We start from the raw sequence: 8,327 nt of genomic DNA, 5'->3' as shown, positions 1-8,327 counted from the left end.
GCTCTGCACAATCATCAACACAACCATCCACATCTGGTCTGAAAAGAAAGCATGAAGCACCTCTTAATGCCAGAGCAGCAAAACAGCCACGCTATGAACCCATCCGTAGCAGTTTTAACGGCCAATTAAGAGATCACCGGTTTGTATCAGAGTCAAAATGTGGTATTAATAATTTTTTGAACAGTATAAATTCTGATCTGCAGGCAATTCTAAATGCACAAAATGGCTCTTATAAGCTCTCCCTCAAATTGTTTACACAATATAAGAAACCAAATGGCACAAAATTTACACAGCCCCACATAACAGAAACTGTACCGGTATATTCAAATGCAAATTTAGACAGAATAATAAGCAGTTTGATGGATCAACTGAACATCAAACACTCTGAATTTGCGGCAAAAGAGTCTGGATGGAGCCTATGTGGCTCTCCACACAAGTTATATGTTAATATTTCTGAATTCAGCCCATTGCAAGGATCTACATATTTGCCATTACCTGCCAATATCAAAAACAAAAGAGCTGTGGTCAATATTGAGAATACTGACCAGAAATGCTTTTTGTGGTGTATATTAGCTGCTTTGTATCCAGTTTCAAGGAATCCTGAGAGAATAAGTTATTACAAACAGCATGAACATGATTTTGACGATGCAATGGAGGGTTTAGAATATCCAATGTCTGTTCAGAATATTGATAAATTTGAAAAAAGGGCCAAGCATATCAATGGCAAACAATTATCTATTAATGTATTTATTTGTTCCACTGGCAATTGCCCGATAGCACCTCTCAGAATCAGTACATTTGATGATGATTCTGCTGTTCCGATTGATCTGCTCTTAATTGAAGGCGATGATACACACCATTATACTCTGATACATAATCTTGAAGCTTTAGTCAGAAAACAACTAGACAAAACTCATAGAATATTTAAGTTGTGCAGAAGATGTTTGACTATATTTGATGGTCAAAAAATGGTAAATGGGGTTCGTGAAAAAAATGCAGAAATTGCTAAAAACAAGTTAATTGAGCATCTGAAATACTGTGGCAACCATAAACCTGTTCATATGGTGATGCCCAATCCAAGTGAAAATTGCAAATTCAAAAAGTTTGAAGCCTTGTTGGAACACCCAGCATATATTGTCTGTGATTTTGAATCAAACCTCAAACCCTTTGCATTCTGCAATCCAGATCCTGAAGAATCTGCAATTACACCATACCAGCTACATGAACCTTCCAGTTTTTATTATGTGGTTGTACAGGATGGTGTTGTTTGTAAAAAATATTTATACATGGGAGCAGATGCCATCAAAATATTTGCACATAGAATAAAAAATGAGTGCCGTGACATAGCATCTAACATCTTATTAAAATCAAAACCCATGTTGCCTTTAACAGAGAAACAGATTGAAGATTTCAACAATGCAGAAAAATGCCCGGTATGTGATTGTGAATTTTCAGATACAAATATCAAGGTGAAGCACCATTCTCATACAGATGGTAAATACAAAATGGCCCTGTGTAATAGCTGTAATATTAAGATCAAGAGACCAAGATTTGTCCCCATATTTTGCCATGGAGCATCCAATTATGATTTTCATCATTTGATCAGATACGAGGGGTTTGACAAGCAGAATTTAAACATTTTAGCTGAAAATGATGAGAAATATATATCTATTAGCAAAATAATTAAAGTTAATGGTGTTCCTATTCACTTAAGATTTCTTGATTCTTACAGAATTTTATCTGCTAGCCTGGCTACACTGGCAAATCAATTATCTGATGATCAATTCAAAATCACAAGTGCATTGTTTCCAAATCAGGACCTGAAATTAATTAGGCGGAAGGGTGTATATCCATATGACTATGTTACAGATTTTTCTAAATTTGATGAGTGTTCCCTGCCACCACAAGAAGAGTTTTACAGCAAAATCAGAGGATCTGGAATCACTGATGAAGATTATCACCATGCCCAATTGATGTGGAACAATTTAAAATGCAAGACATTTGGTGATTATCACATGGCATATTTAAAACTTGATGTCACCCTCTTAGCTGATATATTGCAGGCATTCAGAAAATCTTCCATGCAAAATTATAAACTGGATCCAATGTATTTTTACAGTGCTCCGGGCCTAGCATGGGCCGCAATGTTTTTCAACACCAAAATGCCATTGGATCTGATCCAAGATCAAGATACGTATCTGTTTACGGAACAATGTATAAGAGGGGGAATGGTGCAATGTTCCCAGAGATATGCCAGAGCAAATAACAAATATATGCCTGATTATGATCCAGCACGGCCATCAAATTATATAGTGTATGTAGATGCAAACAGCCTCTATGGTCATGCCATGATGCAAAAACTGCCATATGCAGGGCTTGAATGGGTTGAAGATTTCAATATTGAAGATCTTAAGGATTTTGATGACAGTGACTATGGCCTATTCTTAGAGGCTGATCTGATAATTCCTGATGATTTGCACAATAAATTTTCTGATCTGCCCCCAATTCCCGAGGTTCAGTGCTCACCTGGCTCTAAACAGAAGAAGCTCATGATGACTCTGGAGCCGAAACAAGGCTATGTCATATATTACAAAAACCTCCAGTTCCTGATGAAACATGGTGTCCAAGTGACCAAAATTGGAAAAGTTTTGAGGTTCAGGCACTCAGAATGGTTGAAACCATACATTGATACAAATACAGAGCTTCGAACATCTGCAAAGAGCCAATTTGATAAGGGCTTGTTTAAATTGATGGTTAATTCTGTATATGGCAAAACTATTGAAAATGTCAGAAAACATACCGATGTTAAAATAATTACTGACCCCAGCCTGAGCAAAAAATTGGTTGCAAAGCCTAATTTCAATTATAGAAGAATTTATGATGAGCACATGGCACTTTTCAACATGAAGAAAACAAAGATTAAGTTTGATAAACCTATTTATGTAGGGGCTGTGATATTGGAATTGGCCAAATTACATATGTTAACATTGTATTATGATGTGTTGAAACCTTTTTATGGTGATAATATAAAATTGATGTACATGGACACGGATAGTTTTATTCTTGATATTAAAACAGAAGATGTTTATCAAGATATGTCACAGCCTGAATTGTTTCAATACTTTGATACCAGTGAACATACAATAATTAAACACCACAACAAAAAGGTGCCTGGCAAGTTAAAAGATGAGACACTTGGTGATGTTATTGTGAAATGTGCTGGGTTAAGTGCCAAGATGTACACTTTTGAAACATGTAGTGGCGCTGTTGCCAAAAAGGCCAAGGGTATTGGCAGAGTAACTGTTGAAAAAGAGCTTGTATTTGAAGATTATAAAAATTGCCTCAAATCCCAGAATTTAATCAAAACATCAGAAAATAGAATTCAGAGTGTGGATCACTTATTGACTTCAAATATTGTAAGAAAAGTGGCTCTGGACCCACATGATGATAAGAGATGCATTTTATCATGTGGCATACATACTCTACCATGGGGTCATTGTGATTTGAAAAATGGCAATCAATGCCCAATTACAGAGCATGATTTGAAATAAATAAACATGCCTATGAACTTATTTGGGTTCAAAAAACAGGCTATTATGGAGCTGCCAACACCACAACCCTCTTCTGATATGCTGTCTAAACTGAGTGGCTTGTTAATTATTCATCTGAACAGCATACTTACAGATGTTGATGATGAAACAGGTAAAACATTGTACATATTTAACAATAATTTAAATCATTACCAATTACCTGTAGGTGGGCAATTACAATTTATTACAACCCCTGAGGGTGATGTCAAGATTTCAGTAGGGAGAAATATTTATAGAATTAAGCACTCAAACATGGTTTCTGGCACTGTATATACTGTTTCTGCTGGTGACTGCTTATATATTGAGGTCCCGGGGTCATATGACAAGCTTATACCCTTTTTTATAGAATTAAGAATCAGATACTCTATAATAAATAACCACTAAAACAAAAATGCCTAATGATATATTTGGCCATACAAGACATGAAGATCACAGTGATGAGATTCTGATGCTTGATGTCAGAGTCAAGAAATTAAGAAGTGATTTACAAGCTTTACAGACCACACTCAATGCCAGTCTTCAATTAGAAATTACAAATTTACAATCACAATGCATGGACCCTCTTCTTAAAATTGATTCTGAACTCAAAGTGCTGCTTCAGAAATATACTGATCTGGCAACATTGGATAATTTTCAAAGTTTGGAAGAAGCTGTAGCAGCTCTTCAAGCCAAATTTAAGACCCAGGCTACCAACTCCGAGCAATTGAAACAACAATTGGAAGAGCAGATAAATAATGTCCAGGCACAGCTCCAAACAATTGTCAAAAGCATAAAATCACAAGAAGATTTTGATCTAGTGATTTCCACTCTAAAAGAACAGATTCAGTAACTCCAGATACCTAATCTGGACCCCCTGAACAATGCCATAGCCGAGGTTAAAGAAAAAATTGAGACACTTGAAATTTTATGAACAATTTGCCATCTTCTGATGCTTTGAGTGCAATAACTCTGAGTGTAGCAAATATTAAGCTGCAACTTGAAACATATGAAGATTTTGGAAAAATTCAAAGTTCCATAACCCATCTTGAAGGTACAATAGCAGCAGTGCAAAATGATTTGGCAAATGTACTAGAATCTCGCCTGCCCGGTATTGTAGACACTCTTGTCAGTGTCCAGCAACAAATCACAAAGCTTGAAAACCTCAACACCGAATCTGAGCTATCTCATTTTCATCACTTGATCGATGATATCCAAACAAAACTTGAAATTTTACAACAATCAACACCCTCTCAGGCAGATATAGCCCTGCTCCAAAATGCTATGCAAAATGTGGCTGATGCTTCTGAATTAAACAATGTGAAATTGGCACTTGAATCTTTGCAAAATACAGTATCAAATCTTCCCACATCACAGGAACTTAAAAATATTAAGAGGGCAGTGAATCGCATATTGAAATCAGAAGATATCAAGAATATCCAGACAGAGATCAAACAACTCACTCAGACAGTGGCCACTCTACCAACCAATCAACATATTAATGAACTGCATGCCCTGTTTGAGGATATCAGAAGACAGGTCCATGATCTTACTGCTCAAAATTCAAAATTGGCAGTTGTTGAAAATTTGCAACAAATTGTAGCTAATATCAAGCAACAGCTAGGGACCATGGAATCCAATCAAGCAAATGCTCTGTCTGTTTTTGCCACCCAGCTTCAAGAGATTGTGCAACAATACAAGAAACTTGTTGTGGACATAAAAATCAAGCCAGGCCATGATGATGTTGTTAGGACCATCAATGAGCACCTTGAATCTGTAACAAGCAGATTGCTCACAGCAGAAAAAGAAATAACAGGCATAATTGAGAATCCAAAACATACAGTAATTCTTGAATTGTACAGCATTCCCAACAAAGAATATGATTCACCATTTACACCAGGTGGCAAAATATATATGCTGTCCCCTGCACAATTTTATTACCAGTTTTTTGTTGGGGGCACACTGAGACCAATCAAGATCAAATATTGGCTTCAACCACAGGCACACCACTACCCCACCTTATCAATAACAAATGCTGACAACAAAGTAAAAATCACCAGTGTAGAATTAGAGGATTTTACAGATCCCAATACATTAGAAACATCTTATGCTGAAGATGATGGCTCTCTGGAATTTAAAATACAAATAGGGGACAAATTATATTTAGAAAATCCTGTAGTATCAGCTGCTGAACACCCCATAGTTGCAATATTCTTGTTTACATATTATGTCTAGAGAAATTATTGTTGATGAACTACACAGACAAGCCAGACATAATTTTAAGAGACTCCCAGTAGTCACAAAGGGCATAGATGATTTATGGCAAAGCGACTTGATTGAAATGGCAAGTGGACAGTTGAAAAACTTGGACAAAATCAACAAGGGCTACAAGTATCTACTCACTGTCATAGATACATTTTCAAAATTTGCCTGGGCTGTGCCACTCAAATCCAAGACTGGAAAATGTGTTACAGAAGCCATCAGAACAATCATCAATCAGAGTGGAAGATCACCGCGCTATTTGCAAACAGATAATGGCAAAGAATTTTATAATTCAGTGTTTCAACAATTTATTAAAAGCCAGGCAATAAAATATTACTCGAGTTACAGTGACCTCAAGGCCTCAATTGTAGAGAGATTCAACAAAACCCTAAAAAATCTTATGTATAAACAATTTACCGCGGTGGCTCAGTCGGTAACGCGTCTGACTACCATGCTCAAGGTCCCGGGTTCGATCCCCGGCCGGTTCAAATCCGGGAACTTTTCTAACGGTGGAAGCGGCCCCGGCGCCTACCCAGCGTCGAATAACATGGGTACCTGGGGGAAACCCTGGGGGGTAAAGGCGGTCAGGTGCGTGATGCTGATCACATCACCCCTACTCACGACCGGATCAAGAAAGTGTGGGGCGTTACCCCCACACCCCCTATATGCCTTCATGGCATGGTGCTATGCACAGGGGAACACTTTACCTTTTACCTTTTATAAACAATTTACCCTCCAAGGTAATTATAAATGGATTAATATTCTTCCAGAACTTCTACATAAATATAACAACTCGGTTCATTCTACAATCAACATGAAACCCTCTGAAGTAACTCCATCTGATGAGCAAAAATTGATCAGGACTGTTTATTATCCTAGATACCAGCCAACAACAAGAAAGGCCAAATACAGGGTGGGTGAACAAGTAAGAATCAGCAAATATAAGCACTTATTCAAAAGAGGCTTTACAAGAAACTGGAGCACTGAATTATTTACAGTGGTTCAAGTTAAACCTGGGACCCTTAACACATATATAATAAAAGATCATCGAGGAGAAATTCTCAAAGGCCGATTCTATGAACAAGAGCTCAGCAAAACTAAACAGCCTGACACATATCTAGTAGAAAAAATCATCCGCAGAAAAGGCAACAAGTTACTTGTCAAATGGCTAGGACTCCCAGAACACAGCTGGATCGATGCAAACAAAATAATAATATGAGCACCTGGGATGTTATAAAAAGGCTGCCAGAACCTGAACAACAGAATAAGAGAAATGGCAAATTGCTGCCTGATAATATTAGGTGTCTTATTGTTGGGCCATCTGCTTGTGGTAAAACTACACTAATGATTGATAATTTTTTATTAGCACCCAACTGGTTAGACTGGAAAAACAGGCACTTGTATATCTTCTCTAAGAGCTTGGAACAATTAAAATATCAGCAGTTGATGAAGCTATATGATGGATTGGATATAGCCACTTTTGAACCAGATGTTAAGCCACTTCACGAATGTCTCGATAATTCTGTTGTTGTGTTTGATGACATTATACTGGATAATCAAAACAAGGTTAGAAATTTCTTTACACAGGGCCGACACAAAAACATTGATTGCTTCTACCTGGCACAGACTTTTTCTAAAATACCCAAGCAGCTGATCCGAGACAACAGCAATTTTATATGTGTGTTTCATCAAGATCATACCAACCTCAAACACATACATGATGAATATGTAGGTGGGGACTTGAGCTACAATGATTTTTCCAAGTTTTGCAGCAGGTGCTGGAACCAGGACAGTTATGGGTTTGTCACTATTGATATGACAAGAACACCCAATAGTGGCAAATACAGAAATAAAATCAACAATTTTCTAGACATTGAAACATAAATAAATAAACATGAAAAGGCCAATAATTGATGATCTTAAATTAAGAGATTATCTTGTAAAAAGATTTAAGGGATGGAAATCAGAGAACCGGGGAATTTATGAAAAACACAAACAAACAGAGCAGCCTGTAATTGATGCTATTAATAATTTAGGTAAGAATATCAAAACTGTTACAGAGCAAAATCAAAATTTGATCACAGAGCTTGTACCTGTAGCTGCTAGGAACATATTAGATTATCCAATCACCCCACTTTCCAGTATTCATACACCTAGTCCTATTGCTCCTAGAAGAATTGAAGCTACTCAGGATCCTATTGAATTGGGTCTTCTTGCTCAAAAATATTTAACCACACCTAAAGACAATAAAGATGAGGTCTTTGGCTTATATGCTGACACAGAGCTTGATGGCAGCATCATACATAGAATTGGCAATTTCAGAGTAACTTTTATGGGGGATGATCTGATTGTTTATTCAGAATCTCGTCTCGGAGAAAAAGGTGCTTTTGTTAAGTACCCCGGCACACCTGGGTTGTGGGAACTGATGACTAGGAAAAGGCCTGGCAGCTATACAGATCAAGATTATGAACATTACAAAGAAATATTAATAAAATCAGA

The sequence above is a fragment of the Lepisma saccharinum genome, chromosome 12 (assembly GCF_977018435.1).
Source record: "Lepisma saccharinum chromosome 12, izLepSacc3.1, whole genome shotgun sequence".
NCBI lineage: Eukaryota > Metazoa > Arthropoda > Insecta > Zygentoma > Lepismatidae > Lepisma > Lepisma saccharinum.
The sequence above is the reverse complement of the archived record's forward strand: the minus strand, read 5'-3'. Positions refer to the sequence as shown.